The sequence below is a fragment of the Melospiza georgiana genome, chromosome 23 (genome assembly GCF_028018845.1).
Source record: "Melospiza georgiana isolate bMelGeo1 chromosome 23, bMelGeo1.pri, whole genome shotgun sequence".
NCBI classification, from domain to species: Eukaryota; Metazoa; Chordata; class Aves; order Passeriformes; family Passerellidae; genus Melospiza; species Melospiza georgiana.
The window spans coordinates 6,426,148-6,442,268 of record NC_080452.1 but is presented as its reverse complement, the minus strand read 5'-3'; the positions used below and the strand labels follow the sequence as shown (position 1 = coordinate 6,442,268).

Genomic DNA, 16,121 nt, shown 5'->3' with positions numbered 1-16,121 from the left:
GACTCCACCAAAAGTCAGGGCAGCTGCTGATGCCAGTGTGATTGATAGCTTTAGTGTCTGCATATCTGCACATCTGCTCCCAGAGCTCCAGTTTGTGGGAGGAAGGTTGGGCTAACACCCCTGGAGCTGAGCAGCCCACAGGGAGGATGTTGGGACCATCCCCACAGCTGCTGTGTGTTGGGAGCTGCCTCTGAAGAGAGCTGGGATGAACACAGAGGGAGATGGATAAAAGGAGGGCTTTGCTCCTTCCTCCAAGGTGGCACTGCCCAAAATCCAAGCAGGTGATGAAACCCATCCATTTAGCATGTTTCAGTGTCCAGATATAATACAGATGAGGTTTCCAACATCACCTCCCAACTCAGTTTGGCCAGTGGTGGGGAATTGCTTCTGCTGCTTTAAATCCACAAAACTTCCTTCTCTCCCTGTCCCAAACAGCCACACACCAAACCCCACCCTAGGGGCAGCTGCCTCTCAGCAGAGATGAGGAGACACACAGCGAGTGATGTGTCAAACCCCACAGCCTTTGCTGTTGACCTTGCTGACCCTGAAACCTTCCTGGCTCTTCAGAGGGGCAGCAGCAAGAGAAGAGCCTGGCACCAAACTCCCCGGGCTGAGCTGGTGGAGCCGGGCTGTGCAGGATCTGCCCTGCCCCGGGGCTGCTCCAGTGCCTCAGCACGGCAGGAGCTCCCTTGTGCATCTCAGCTTTGCAGTCCCGGCCCTCCCTGCCCGGGGGATTAGCGGGGGAGGGACTAATGAGCACGGACAGGATAACCAGGCAGGTATGGGCTTCCTGTGCTTGAGGGCTCAGGAGGAAATCCTGCAGCTGGTGAATCTGGATACGATTAGTGTCCATTTCTCCCCGTGTAATCAACCCATCTGTTCATCCTTGTGCATCAGCCATGCACGGCCCACTGCAGGCAGTGCCTCTGGGGCACTGTGTCCATCCCTGCCATGGCTCCACTGCAGGCAGTGCCTCTGGGGCACTGTGTCCATCCCTGTATGTCACAGCCCCACTGCAGGCAGTGCCTCTGGGGCACTGTGTCCATCCCTGTCTGCCCCACTGCAGGGAGATGTCTCTTAGGCACTGTGTTCATCCCTGTCTGTCACAGCCCCACTGCAGGGAGATGTCTCTCTGGGGCACTGTGTCCATCCCTGTAAGAGCCCCAGAGAGCCCCAGAGCCCTCTGTTCATTTTCACTGCAGGCAGATGTCTCTCTCAGGCACTGTTTCCCTCCCTGTTTGTCCCACTGCAGGCAGTGCCTCTCTCAGGCACTGTTTCCCTCCCTGTTTGTCCCACTGCAGGCAGTGCCTCTCTCAGGCACTGTTTCCATCCCTCTCTGCCCCACTGCAGGCAGGTGCCTCTCTCAGGCACTGTTTCCATCCCTCTCTGCCACAGCCACTCAGGCAGGATGGGAACAGGGCTCACTCACTCTGAGCCCGGGCAGTGCCTGCTCCTCTCCCTGCTGGGCTGGGGCAGCCCTGGAGGAGCTGCAGCCAACACAGCACAATCCCAAACTGCACCACCCAGCCCTTTTCTTCCTCCCCTTGTCCTTTATTGTTCACCATGGGGCATTTTCGAGCCTGGCAGGGCAACCCTCTGGAGCAGGCGGTGTCAGAGGTTGATTTTTTGGGAGGCAGCAGGGCCTCCAGTGCAGGAATTCCTGCCAGCTCACCTTTGTGCCAGCCTCCCTTGGCCTTGGGTGTCTCGTTTGGATGGAGCCTGGCATCCAGGAAAGGCCACTGCTGTGGCAGGATGGAGGGTGGCTGCTCCCAGGGGCCTGGAGCAGTTCAAAGGGATCCCTGTGACACACAGATAAGCTCAGCTTTCCACACTCCGCCTGCTCAGCCCAGCTCAGCTCTGCCACACGCAGGTAAAGGTGGATTATGTTTGGCTGCCTTGGCTTCAAAGCCTCGTTCATCCCATGGGATGCTGAGCACAGGACACACAGGGCCCCTCATGGTCAGGAGAGGGATTGAGCTCTCAATCTGCTCTGTGAGAACACTGGGAAAGTTGATGGGTGCTGTGCAGGATCCTCAGGGCTCATTTCAGCTTCTTTTCCTTGGCAATTTTGTCCAACTATGCAAAAAAACACGACAGCCCTGCAGTGGGTACAAATGTCAGGTAATGCCCTGGCTGAAGTGAAATCAAAAGAGGAGCTGGTGTGTGGATCAATGGGGTTTTCTTTGTAGGGCAGTGGCTGGAGTTTGCATGGTCCTTTAGGGTCTTCTGAAAGGTCCATCTTGGTGACAGAGTTGGGACAAAACTCAGGGTTACAATTCCCAGTCCTGCATATCCAAACAGTGTCAACCTCCACTGAAATGGCCCTTACTGGTGGTGGCTGGAGTGTCCTGGGGATCTGTCACACCAAATGCTGTCCCCGTGAAGGTGAAAGTTGTCCCTGCCCAGGGCAGTTCACATGCACAGCCCAGTCCTCCCCCATGTGTGGTGTTCAGGCACCTGAGCTCCTGCCAAAGTGTCATTACAGCCAGGAACAATCTCAGGAATGCAGCACAGGTTAAACATTTCATTTGCTTTCAAGGGCTACTTGTTGCTTCATTTCTAAATGCAACCTGTCCTCAGCCCCTGGGCTGCTCCTTAGCTCCTAAATCTTCTGATTTCTGTTTGGTTTGGAATGCACTGATTTACCATAAGGAATAAATGAAAAGCAAAAGAAAACAGCAGTGCTTGTTTGTATCAGCCCTACATTGTTCTGTGCTCTGCTGCTACTGAAATAGGAGAGACAAACCCCAATCCCTGGGTTTGCCAGGGGGTTTTTGGGTGGTGGCTGTGTGCAAACAAGGCTGGGGAAGATAAACAAGCAGAAAAAAATGGGTTTAGGAAATTACAGTTGAGGGTGGTCAATAACTGATGGGTCAAAGCCAGCACAAGACCATCAATTAGCAAAGCCATATTGATATTGCTTCTCCAAAGCATTTTTGCATCTACAGAGAGGGCTGAGAGCTAGATCTGTGGTCAAACTTGGCTGCAGTTTGGAATCTGTACAGTTTCTATGTTGCAAAGGGGGGGTTTTAGAAAGGATTCTGCCTGTAGAAAATATGTCCACAGTTCCAGAAGGGCTCAGCCAAAAGGGTGATGAAAATCTGTCTGTTGGTGTCATCGTCAGAACTGCTGGAGGTGGGAACATTTGCTAATCTTGCTTATTTTAGGGGCCCTGCTTTCAGAAGCAGTTCAGTTCTGAAAATGCAGCTCTGAAAACTCAGCTCTCCAGAGTCTCAGACAATACCTGCCTCAGACTTAGACTAAAGAGGGATGAATTTTTCAGCCTTGCTTGCCTAATTATGATTTTCAGCTTCTTTCCATTTGGTCTTTGCATTGTGTGAATGTGACACAGAAGGAATAGCTGTGACATTGCCTGGTGTTTTCTGTTCCAGCTGGGGAGGAACCAGCTAAACCTGCAGGGTTGGTGTGGAAGGAGAATTTAGTTTCACATTTGGGAATCAAACTCAGTAATCTAAATTGTCACAATTCTGTTCTTCCAGTGCCCCCAGGCCTGGGGACAGTGTCACTTTTAAGGGGTAACTTTGGCACCCTGAGGCAGTGCAGGATTGTTGTCTTCATCCCAAACATGAGTTCAAGGCAAACAACCTTCACCAGCTCCAGTGGTTACATCTCTATTGGAACCTTTCAGTGGGTTCAAATCTCCACTATGGGCTTTGACTTCCCTGTTCAGTTGCCTCAACAGACACGTGAGGTGCCTGAAGCTGCACAAAATGGCTTGGGGATGAGCTCAGGACTGGCCAAAGCCTCAACTGGTTTGGATTGCAGGATCTGTGGCAGCTGCAGCTCTAAATCCAGCCTGGGATGGGTCCCAGTGAGATGGACAGAGAAGGCATCTCTCACTTCAGAGAGTTCTGTGCCACCACCCAGCTTCTGGAAGAGAGAGGAGAAGCTGCCCTGGGTGTGAGCAGAGCTCCAGAGCAGGGTGGGATGTGGCTCACAGACTGCTGGGCATGTACTAAAGAGGTCAGTAATGTTGTCAAAAGCCTGGCTTGGGGTTTTTCTGGAGCCCCAGAGCTCCGTGTGTGATGAGGCAGCTCCATCTTCATCCCTGATGGGAGCTTGGATGGACTCAGCCTTTGTGCTTCAGGAGTGCCAACAGCATGAATAATGTATAGGAGTTCAATTCTTCTCTCCCTGGCCAGGGGCAAGGTGTCCCAGCTGATAAGAACTGGGAGCCCAATCTTGTTAAAGCCAGTGTTAGACTTAGACCTGCATGAGATCCACTGCCTCGAGCAATTCTATTGTTCAAAGCACATTTGGTTAATTAGTACATTAACTAATAACCTTCTCAGCATCCCAGGTAGGGAATATCTGTCTCCCAAAGGAGGAAACAGGCAAAGTGACTCACTAAGACTGCATGCAGAAGCTTAGCAATGCAGCTGTTAAGTCTGGGTTTTTCTGTCCCAAATGGTTTTGTGTGACTGCTGCTGCCTTATGCACATCATTTATTCGAGGCAGAAATGGAGGACTCCTAAAAAATCCCAAGAGAGTGCTCCCAGTGAGAGAAGGCACTCCTGGACAAACCTGAGAAGAACTGAATCCATCCAAATACTCAGAGGAGGCAATTTGCTTCACCCACATGCACCAGCTAAGGAATAAAACGAAAACCACTTCTCCTCATTTTCAAGGAAATTTTTTCTCACCACCTTGGCTTTTCACTCACATCTTCATCTGCTCTAAATTTCATGAGCAAATGGCCAGTGTGGGGAGGAGAGAGCACACGAGGAATGGCAGTGGGGCTGTGTTTGGACGGGCTCACCGGGATGGGATCAGAGCAGAGGGATAATTCCTGAAGAGATTCAGACAAACAGCCAGAGGAGAAACTTTGATGCTGAGGAAGCCCTTCAACTCCAACACATGATGATGAGCAGCTGATTTACACAGCTTTGCAGCGTGGCTGGAAAAAACCCTGAGCTGAAGCACAAGGGTAGAGTTCTTTGGCTTGCCAGACCCATGACAACACCACAGACCCTTTCTCACGAACCCTGACCCCAAACAGAAAGGGGAAACTTGTTCTCTCCACCCAGCCCTGACCTCAAGGCTCTGTGTGCTTTGCCTGCTCTCAAATGACAATTCTCAGCAGCGAGGATGCGTGTGCAGAGGAATGAGAACCAACTCCTGCGTGCAGGGATGCATCCCTGAGGAGGAGAATCCCACAGGGTTTAATTGTGGGGCCTTATCAGTCTGCTGGCTTCCAGCAGCCCAGGCAGCCACAGACCAAACTCTGGAATGTCAAGGGAGTGCCTGGAATGAGGGACTGGTGGGGTCTCAGGAGCAGAAGGCACCAAAGCAAGTGGCCTGTCCTGCAGGAGGGACTCCTTTCATGACCACAGCTCAATCCACCACCAGTTTGCTGAGCCCACAGCAGCCCAGATTGGAGGCTACAAAAATATCCCTGCTCAGCAACTCCTCCCTTGTCCTTTGTGAAGCTCCAGCATTTTAATCATGTTCACACCTCCCTCTCCTGACACAAACAATCTCAGCTCCCTCCCAGGTCCACAAAACCTGTGCATTCCTGGTCTCATTCTCTTGCTGATGCATCAGACACTCTCCCCTCCATCAGCCTCCCAAAAATCCTCATTTCTTATTCTCTGTATTTCCATCTTTCCCCCCCTAATTTGACTAAGATTTGTTGAATAACCAACTAGTGCTGAGGGGCTGCATGCAGCTCTGGGTGTGCTGTTGATAGATTGAGCAGCCCCAGCCCCTTGCATGTCCCCAGTTCTGTATTTCTCCATCTCAGGACCACCAGGAAGGTGCTGCTGATGTAGGGGAGCTGTTATTGGGAAAGGCAAAACACCCCAAATGTGTCTTGTAAATGTGTCTCATCCTGCTCTGTTCATTTTCCCTCAGAATAAGGGTAAAAACAGAGTTCCTCAGGTTGTTGGGGGTTTCTAGAAGAGAATATTGGCTGCCAGAGCAGCTGAAATTGGTTTTTACTCTTAGCTTCACCCTGACATGCTGCATGTGGCCATTCTTGATCTCTTCCTATGCACATCTAGAGCCCTTTGATCATCATTCTCCAGCCTGTCTTGCTGGTTTTCCTGGAAGAGTCCTTCACAAGAAATTCACTGTTCTCTCCATGCACAGGTGTTTTCAAGCAAGCCTTGTCTTCTCAAAGCCTAGTAAAATAAACCAGACTTGGATCTCTCAAATTCCTTCAAAATTCCCAGACTTTGAGGTTAATACAAAGGGCACCAACCTGTGGGGTCAAATGGCTCCACATCAAACCCATACCAGAAATCAGGATATCCTGAGCAGGCTCTCAGTGGAGTTTGTTACAGCTGATACTTATTTTTAGGGACATTTTAATAAGCCTAATCAATCACAACAAATTACTAATAAATCATAACAATTTTCACCTGGAGATCTTAGGTTACTTTGCCAGAAATTGCAGTGAGGAATAGTGGTTATTAAAAAAGATCTAAAGATTTAACATTTTCACAGGATAATTCAAGATGTTGCCATTATGCTTCTGCTCTGAATTACTCTGCAGAGAAATTACCCTCCCCAGTGGCTCCAGAAAGCTGAGCAGGTCCAGCCTCCTGTGCTTAAATTTATCCCATGTAAATATGGCACAGAGTGCCTCATCCTATTGACAGCCTTCTTACAGGATTTTCCTACAGGCCCTGTAACAGCTTCACAGCTGTGCTGGGTTTTATTTCCAGTTCCCTGCATCCTTAAGGGATAGGACTTCTAATGAGGAGATCTTACCAGTCCCAAATCCTGGAATATTCCTGATTTTCACAGCTTGTCCCATCTACACAAGGAGGCAGCCCAGGGGCTGCTTGATTTGTGTCCTCCTAAGGGTCTTCCCACGCTGGGTACTCCCAGACAGGTTTGTGACGTGTTTGCCTTGCTCTAAAACCCGTCATTGGTTTTGGTGAGGATTTGGAGGAACATCACACCTGTGGTGAAGGGTGTGATTCATCTGTGTGTCTCTTTGGATGTAACTTCAGCCCTGTGCTTTTGGGAGAAGAGGTCCTCAAGCTGGTCCAGGGCCTGTTTGATTTGTGTCCTCCTAAAGGTCTTCCCATGCTGGTACTCCCAGACAGATTTGTGAGATGTTTGCCTTGCTCTAAAAACCTGTCATTGGTTTTGGTGAGGATTTAGAGGAACATAATGCGCATGGTGGAGGGTGGGATTCATCTGGGTGTCTCTTTGGATGCAACTGGGACTTCAGCCCCGTGCTTTTGGGAGAAGAGGGCCCAGTGAGAGGCATCTCTGGTTCCTCAAGCCATGGGATGGGCAGCTGTGGTGCTGCTCCCTGGAAGGGCAGCAAGATAAAAGTTGTGATGGATTTTGTGGGCACAAGGTGCTGCTGGAGAGAGCCTCTGTTTCTGAGGCAGGCTCATCCTGACGGGAGTGAGAGCGAGCAGGGAAAGCCGGGATTGCTGCTGGGATTGCTGCTGGGATTGCTGCTGGGATTGCTGCAGGGATTGCTGCTCCCGCGGGTGCCGTTGGGATCCGGGCTGTGGAGGCCACGCTGTCCCCAAGGCGGGTTCCTCTCCCCCTCTCTGCGGGTGTTATTTACACCATTTCCTGCCCAGGGAAGTTCAGGAGTTTGACGTTGCTGCGTTGGTTTCCGCTCTCCTGCCCGGTTCCCTTCGGGAGCTCTCGCAGAGCCCGGCAGCAGCCGGGCCGGACCCCACGGGCGGGATGGAGGTGCCAGCCTGGCCCAGGGAGGGAAATGTCACCCACATCAGGCCAGGCAACTCAGGTTCAACCATCTTGGGAGGGCTGGAAAACCAACCCTGCGTCCATCCCTCCGGCTCAGTCCTGCTGTGGAGGAGGAAGGAGGACGCGCCCGGGCATGGCTGCAGAGCTTTTGGGTTCCTGCCGAATCGACGCCCTCCCCTCTCCCCCCTCATCCTTCCCGCCTGGCCTGCGTCTCCCCTCCCTTCCCTTCTCCCTCCCATCCCGCAGCAAACAAAATGGCTGCTCCATGGCCATTTTGTTTCCCATCTGGAAGGGGGAAGCCGGGACGCCGGGACTTGGCTCTTTTTTGGAGGCTGCGGCCATGTCCGAGCCCAACTCTCCCGTCTCTACGTGGCACCGGCTGTAGCAAGAGAGAGAAAGGGAAAGAAAAAAAAAAAAAAAGAGAAAAAAAAAAAAAAAAAAGGACATTTTGGAATGAGACCAAAGGCAGAGGCAGAGAGTGGGTAGTTTTGGCGTATGTTGAGCACTGAAAATGCCTGGAATTGCCAAACTGAGCTTTTGTATGAGCAGCGTAAGGGCTACTCGGTGCACGCAGAGCCGCGGGGCTGCACGGAATAGCCGGACGGAAAGGTTTGTTCGCTATATTCAATAAAACAGCCCTCCTTTCTTCTGGATTTATAAAGTACCAGAGAGCACTGTTGTCTTAATTTGTTTTTGGACGGGCGGATGGTTTTACACATCGGCTTGGTATGACCAGAGCCGGTCACTGCCGGACGGTAGCGTTTTAACCTGTTGTGTGTCCTCTTGTTTTTGGTGCTTACGGGATCTGACCTTTCCACCGAGCTGGCACTGCCTGGATTTAGCTGATGTAATCCGGAGGATATTTTTTTAGGGATTTTTTTTTTTTTTGTTTATTGCCTTCTTGCCTTGAAAGTTTTCATCTCAGGAATAAAAACATCTTAATTTAAATATTTAAAGCAATAGCTGTTCTTGGCTTTTTAAGCCCTTCCTTTTCTCCCAAGGCTGGAGCTGTACTGTGCTCACAAGCTGTTTACTGCACTCTGTGTGTATCCTGCACACGTTAAGGTGTGATACACAACAGAAACACCATATACAGGAACACGCCTTGAAAGTTTAAAGCAACTTGGTGGCGTTACCGTAAAATTTTGCGCAGAAGCAGGGCAAAAACACCAGAACATGCGCCAAATAAAAGTGATTTTTTTTTTTTTTAAGTGATTCTGCATTTCCTTCAGTAGCCTGGATGTCTTGGCGTTAGTAGCCACGTCACTTTGTTCGTGGACACTCTGAGGAGCAGATCCCTGCCCTGTGGCACGGGGGGGATCAGGCTCTGATAAGGTGCTGGAATGATCGTCCTGCTGTTCCTTGAGTGGCTTTCCAGACATGTGGAGAGAAGCAGACACTTGCAGAGCGGAGCTGGGAAGGAGAGCAGAAAGAGGTGAAAAATGGCTTTCCTTGCACAGAAAGGTATTTGATTTGCCTCCATATCCCCTTGGGTTGTTTGCAAACAGACAATAGAGAGAATGGCAGGGCCACGGTGGTCCCGGAGCCGGGGCTGCAAGGGCAGGGGCTGGGCGGGTGCTTCACGGTGCAAATTTAATGTTTTGGTCCAAATCTACATTGGAGGTGGACATTACCTGCACACCTTTCATGAGCAGCTTATGAACTCAACATTGAGAAGGTTAACAGTATTAATAGACCAGTTTTATAGAGTATTACAGAAAAAAAAGGTTTTTCTTTCCATTATTGAGTTAGCCTATAGAATTAAGTGCAGAACAGGTAAAAATAAGCCTGAAGGATATATTTTTCTTCTTATTTTTAGTATTTAATGAAATTACGCTGTGAAATATCAGTAGCGGCTATCTTTTTTGACAAAAATTCTGGGACTTTTTTTTGCTTCAGGAGAGGGTGAAGTATATACAAATTAAGAAGGAAAATGCTTAGAAAATATTTAGAAAAATTTAGGAAAATATTTAGAAAAAGTATTGCCTTTATAGCCACCTTTAATAATGCGTTTAGGAAGGGTTAATAAAAGATAAGTCATACAACAAGCAGGTTACAGATGCCTGCATTATAGATAACAATATCAGATTCATTAATAATGATCCAGATGTTTAGAAACATCTGATAGGACTCAAGACAAACCCTTAGTGATGAGCAATTGTTTATAAAGATACCTGCTAATTGCTTAATAATAAATGCGATGACAAAATTGATGTGAAATATTCCCTATGTCATTAAAAGTGTGTGGAGTAAAAGCATTGCTGAGAGGCATGGGCTGTTGCAGCATTGAACTGTAAATTATTTTTACTTCCATTTCTCTTTCCCTATTCCTGGTGTCTTTGATTAATTGTTTCAAAGTGTGATATTTAATATTGACTTTAGGATGGGGTGTTTGCGAAGGTGGTTGGCCTTGCTTTGCTGAGAGGCTTTCCTGGCCTGGGAGAAGTTATAAACAACTTGTCTTCATGGCTAGTTTGGCAAATGTAATTTTTTATTGCTTTCCCGTGGCACAGGGTGTGTCCAAGATGGGTTTTTGGGTTGTTTTCTGCTTTTTGTGCGAGCGGGTTCCTCGCTGCCACCCGGATCGGCACCTCCAATTGGCGCTGTGGGTCCCCACAATATTGGGGAGTTACCGAAAACCTTCTACCCTTCTTTTCGCTTATTTTTGGTTTGATTTTTATTTTATTTTAATTTTTTATTTTGGTCTGTTTGGATTTTTGTTTTTCCAGCCAGGTTGGGAGGACACGAAGCCAAGGGAACAAAATGGCCACACTCGGCCATTTTGTGCCACCGCCGCCGTTCCAGGGAGCCGGGGCTGGTTCTGCCCCAGCTCCAGGAGGCTGAAAATCCTCCTGGACACTCAGGGTCCTGATTTCCCACTGAGAAACCCTCCCTGTGCCTGGCACGTTTCGGCACCGACACAAAGGCTGAAAGTGGTGTCAGCTTTTAAAGCAGAGACTTTGTTGTTTTCTGGTTTCCTCCTCCCCCCTCCTCCATTTCATTCAGTGCTCCTTAATGAACCAGAGCAGCTCCTCCAGGCTTCGGAGCCTTTCCAGCTCCTCTCCGAGGTGGGCTCCTTTTAGATGCAGACACTTGGCTGTGCTCAGCAATCTCTGGGGCAAAGATGTTTTAAAATTTGGGGGACAGCATCTTGGGTTTTCTGCTGGAGTCATCACAAGCCACCCCGAGCAGTTTAGGTCACTTGGATCCCAAAAACAAGTCTGAAAGCTGGACTGCAAATGCCATTTTTATTGCAGCCTGGAGGATCTTGTTGTGAAAAAAAACCCTTTACCTCCCAATTTTCCTCACCCCTCCAAGAACAGTAGACAGTGGGACCATGTAGTGACACACTCTGTGCTCAGGGACCTTTGTACAGTGGCTTGCAGAAACCTATGAAGTGTTTTCACAGAAATCAGATTTGATCAATTTTGAGGGATTCCTATGAATCTGGAAAGTGGAAATTACAGGGTCACTGCCTTAAGGCCTGCACAGAAAGTGGTGTTTTTTGAAAAGGTTCTTGGCAATCAAGGATCCAATAATCTTTCAAAACTGTGTTTAATCTCAGAGGGCAGTGAGAAGCTTTGGGTGTGGGTCTCTGAGCCCTGCAGACCCTGTTGGCTGTTTTATCCAGAATTTTGCATAGCTGCATCACATCCAGGCAAATTTGGGCACATCTCCTTCCTTCCTTGTCTTTTGTTTTGATGGTTTAGACCTCAGGCCATGAGGAGAGGGAATTCCTGTCATTGCAATTTGTGTAGGACAAACAAGTGTGACAGTGATACTGAGGGTAGGATGCTCTTAGTCATCCTTACTGGGCATAAAAAATTCCCCCTGTTTGATCCATAAATCCTCCTGTTTGACTCCTTTCTTCACAGATCCTGCTAAAATCAGGATTCCAGAGTCAGCAGCTGGGTATTCCCAAAACCTATACTCATTAAGACAATTATTATAATTAAGTCTTCTGTTTTCAGGTTTACTTATAGAAGTCAGAAGGGATTTTTTTCCCTCTCTCCATGTATAATTACATCTATGTGAGCTCAGAGTTATTTAATGTAATTTTCCACTAACAGTTTGAGATTGGCCCAAATGCCTGTTGTCTGCAATGGCATCAAGAGTGACCTTTGAAATGCCAGCCTGATACATCTGGCTTATGTGGTTAAAGTAATAAAAACCACCAGATTGGGAACTAGGAAAAATTATTCCTCCAGGCAAGTTGCTAAAAGTCTCCTTGGAGAAGACAATCATCCTCTGCCTCTATGCATCCCCCAGGAGTCATCTACACCACCCACCCTCCCAGTCCCTGACCAGTGCAGCACCTGGTGGTTTTCTTGCCACCCTTCTGCTTGATGGTTGTGGTAAATTTTTGGGAAGCTGAAACATTTTGGTTTAAACTATCCCTTCTGTCCCCAAGGAGCTGAGCAGTGACAGACCTGATGGACCCCAAAGCCTGGCTGTCACCTCACTGAAGTTCTGACTGGTTGAGGAGGGATGTGCAACCCCCGTGCATCACTTTCTGTGCTGATAAAACCAGGAGAAACAGCATTTCCCACCAGGAGGCTGTTTGGGATGCAGTTGGCACCAGGGTTGGGCTGGGCACTCTGGTGCTGTAGGATCCAGTTCTGCCACGTTGGGGTTTGATGTTCATGCCCTGTTACAGCAGGACAGGCCTGGGCCAGATGGTCCAGCGCAGTGGGTCACTCTCTGTCAAGGACCAGTTTGGCAAAGGAAATCAGGAGAATTACCTGTGCTGAATGCCATGAGGAGAGCCCATGGAGAGCTCTGGGAGAGGGCACTTCCCACCCCTGCTGCAGAGACACCCGTGCACCTGAGGCCACCCTAAACTCTCCCAAGGATTCCAGCTGCAGTAGCTGACCAAAGCTTTGGGATTATTTAGCCTGTTGCCTGGTAGCTGTGGAAGCACAAAGCATTAGGCAGCTTTTATCCCTTTGGAAACTTCTCCCTGAGCCCCCTCCTCTCCCAGCACAGCGCTCAGCAGATGCCTGTGGAGGCTGGGGACATCTCCTGCTGAGCTCCCATGGGAAGCTGTCCTTTGGGGCTGTGCTGGGCTGCACATGCAGCCTGCTTGGCGTGGCTCCCTCGTCGTTAGGGCCTCTTTCATCTCCAAGGGGAATTCTTTCTTCTCCTTGCAAAAGAGCCTCACACGTTCCTTTCAAACTCCCAGATTAATACCTCGCCTCTGTATTTGGGTGTGCAGAGAGTGAAGAAGCCTCAGAAGGTGAGCCAAGGGCTTGGGGGGAAGCCAGTCTGTCTCAGATCCATGCTAATACTGCTTGGCTGGGCTGCAGCATTAGAGGGACAGCACGGCTGCATGTTGCACTCATTTGTTTAGGAAATAAGATCTGCCTTGATGTACTCGATACCATTACATTTGCAGCCTAAAAGCTTCCTTGTACTTAGTTATTTCTAATCTGCTCAATTCCCTGGAGTGCACAGGGAGCTAAATTGATGGATTCTCTTATCTGGTCTGGCAGGTTTGTTCTAGATATGCTGTGTGTTCAGGAGGTGAGGTCAGCCTGGCTGGGTGTGCTTGGCGCTGCTGCAGCTTCCCGAGAGCTCTGCTATCTCCATGTGCAGCCCCAGGTTCCAAGGGCAGGGCTGCTGCTTTTCTGCACCCCTGGGTGCACAAAGTCTGCAGCTGGTGTGGTTGCCAAGCACAAGGTACAGTCCAAGTGGGCTGAAGGAGGTTTGAAGAAGGAGAAGGAGCTCCAGGACAAGGCTGGATATGAGTCCCCTCCCCTGCCATCAAGAATTCTGATTTTTCATGCATTCCTTCTTGCAGGACCTGTGGAGCAGCCAATGCCTGGATAAGGCTCATCCTAGTGCCTGGATAAGGATGATCTTAGTGCCTGGATAAAAATCATCTCAGTGCATGGATAAGAATCATCTCATAGCCTGGATAAGGATCATCCTATAGCCTGGATAAAGATCATCCCAGTGCCTGGATAAGAATCATCTCAGTGCATGGATAAAAATCATCTCAGTGTCTGGATAAGGATCATCTCATAGCCTGGATAAGGATCATCTCATAGCCTGGATAAAGATCATCTCAGTGCCTTAGGCTGCCATGGTCCCAAGCTGTCCTTGAGGCTGAGGTAGTAGATTGAATAGTTGTGGAGTCTGGTCCTCCCTCTGAGCTAACTATACAATCTACTGTCTTTCCTAAGGAGACAGTCAGGTCTTCAGCTCTGCTCGTCCATTTCTACACCAGCTGTGGGGCAGGTGGTGCCAGGAAAGCAAATCCGTGCTGTGACCCGTCTGTTCTGCTCTGTGGAGGTGAGGTAGTAGGTTGTATAGTTTGGTGGGAGGGATTTGATCCCATTTCAGGTGATAACTATACAGTCTATTGCCTTCCTTAAAGAGCAGCAAAACCACGGAGGAGCTCCCGAGGCATCGCTTCTTTTGTTGAGGATCCAAAAAAGCAGCATGGCATTGTTAAACAGCTCAGTGGGTGTTTCTCTTACAGCATCCAGAACTGCATTCTTCCAGGAATTGCTTCATGCCTCAGGCACTGGAGCATGGAGCCACCTGCTTCCAGGGAACCCACCTCTCTAAGATTCCAGAGAACCAGGGAAATGAGTCTGCACAGCAGCTCAGTGTTCAATTCTATTCTTTTTTTTTTTTTTTTTTCAGGAGATGGATTCAAGTTGTAAGGTGTTTAAATGTGTTGATCTTTTCAGGTCTGGAGGGGAGCAGATACTTTTGTTTAAATGGGACAGATGTGAGTTAATTATTTCATGGTTTTGTGCCCAGTTCTGAAGTTTGGGTTCAGAAGCAGACCCAGGGCCAAGCTCAGCCTGTGGACTCAGAGCCCTGGGAGCTGATCAGATTTGGCTGCTTGGCCCCTGCTCAGGAAGTGCATTTGGTTTTGGACCAGTTCCCAGCCTGTCCCATGGAACAGAGTCAGAGGGTTCTTTCTGCTCTGATAATCCCTTATCAACTGAACTCCCCCACATGCAAACCCCGTCAGGGAATTTTGGGGCTCTTGGGTGTTTACATAAGGTGAACCAATGATTCCAACTAAAATCTTGTCCTGAAGTGGAGACAGGTAAGGAAGAGACATGAGGCAGAAGGAGCAGGTTCTAATCCTCCTGGGCTCTCCCTGACAACAGACATGAGAGAAGTCATCATCGCTCAGAGCTCTGGCCCTTGGCAAGGGACAGGGAACTGTTAATTCTTCTGTTTCTTAGGAGCAGATGGGACGATCCCTCTGCCGTTTTCCAGAGTGAGTAGGATCAGGAGCAGGAGTGGAGCTGTAACCCGATCAGGGCTGCACCGGGAAGGACATTTCAGGCCATTATCACGAGCATCTCAGTGCCAGGGAGACTGTGAGACCCGAGACTGGGGAGCGAGGGCAAGCAGAGGACACCTTCTCAGATGAAATGGGAGGGAGAGAGCACAGAGAAATTGGAGCCCTCCCATTTCAGAGGCTCAGGGAGAGCCAGAGCTGGCTGCTGGAGTCCCCAGGATGAAGCAGAATTTCAGGCCCCTCTGCTGGGACAGGGCGGAGCTGCAGCTGCTGGGTGGGGATGCTGCAGCTCCGAGCAGAGAAGGAATGCAGCCCTCTCTCCATAAATCTGGCTTTTCAGCAGTCCTGGCGACTTGCTGAGCAAAACTACAGCTTGGTGCTCTGAGCTGCATTATTATCCTCCAGCTGCTTGCTCAGGGGCAGGGCTCCTGCCCACAGATTGCCTGGAAGGTTCCAAAATAGCAGCACAAGGATGGGAACAGGGCAGCAAATCCACTTCATCTGGAGAGGTGTCCCCTGGAAAACAGCTAATCCCACATGTCCCAGATGGATTCTGTTCCGTCCCCCTCCATGGCATTGATACTAATGCAGAGAATCTCAAACAGTGGAACTGTGTGAGCTGGAAGCCATGAATAAAATATTACTGGAGATATTCCCTCGTGAAAATAAACTTGGTTTGACTTTTTTAAAACTGAGTCATTTTATTGCCCTGAAGTGAGCTTGGCTGGTGAACTGGGACCTCTTGAGGGGTGATCACTGTTCCTGACTGACCAAACTCCTGGGTGTGAAAGGGAAGCCACAAACAAGATGAGGATGTGGGGCAGACTGAGCTGGCCAAGCAGCTGGGACCACGTGTGTGGCTGTCAGCAGGTGCTTTCCTGACACAAATTCTCAGCACAACTCTTACACAAAGCCTGACCTGCTTCCTCACCCTCAGTCAGATCAAGGGTTGCAGGTTGGGCTTCCCTCTGCCCTGGATAGTCCTTGCTGTAAACATCTTTATAATGTGCATACCAGTAAGAGGAGAACACAGGGTTCACTAACTCAAATAAATCCCATCAAGGGCTAAGAAACCAGCCCAGGTAATGTTAAATTTCTCCAATGGATCCTGGCACAAAGGGAAGGGCAGCTTTGCCCAGGAGGAGGGTGACCA

General features: G+C 49.3%; 1 long non-coding RNA gene across 1 annotated transcript; it reads left to right on the top strand.

Annotated features, from left to right (window-relative positions):
* Positions 1–8,162: 8,162 nt before the first annotated feature.
* LOC131092775 (uncharacterized) lies at positions 8,163–15,659 on the top strand. Its single transcript, XR_009115518.1, has 3 exons — positions 8,163–8,310; positions 8,914–9,165; positions 13,502–15,659. It is a non-coding gene; the product is annotated as an uncharacterized LOC131092775 (long non-coding RNA).
* Positions 15,660–16,121: the final 462 nt, after the last annotated feature.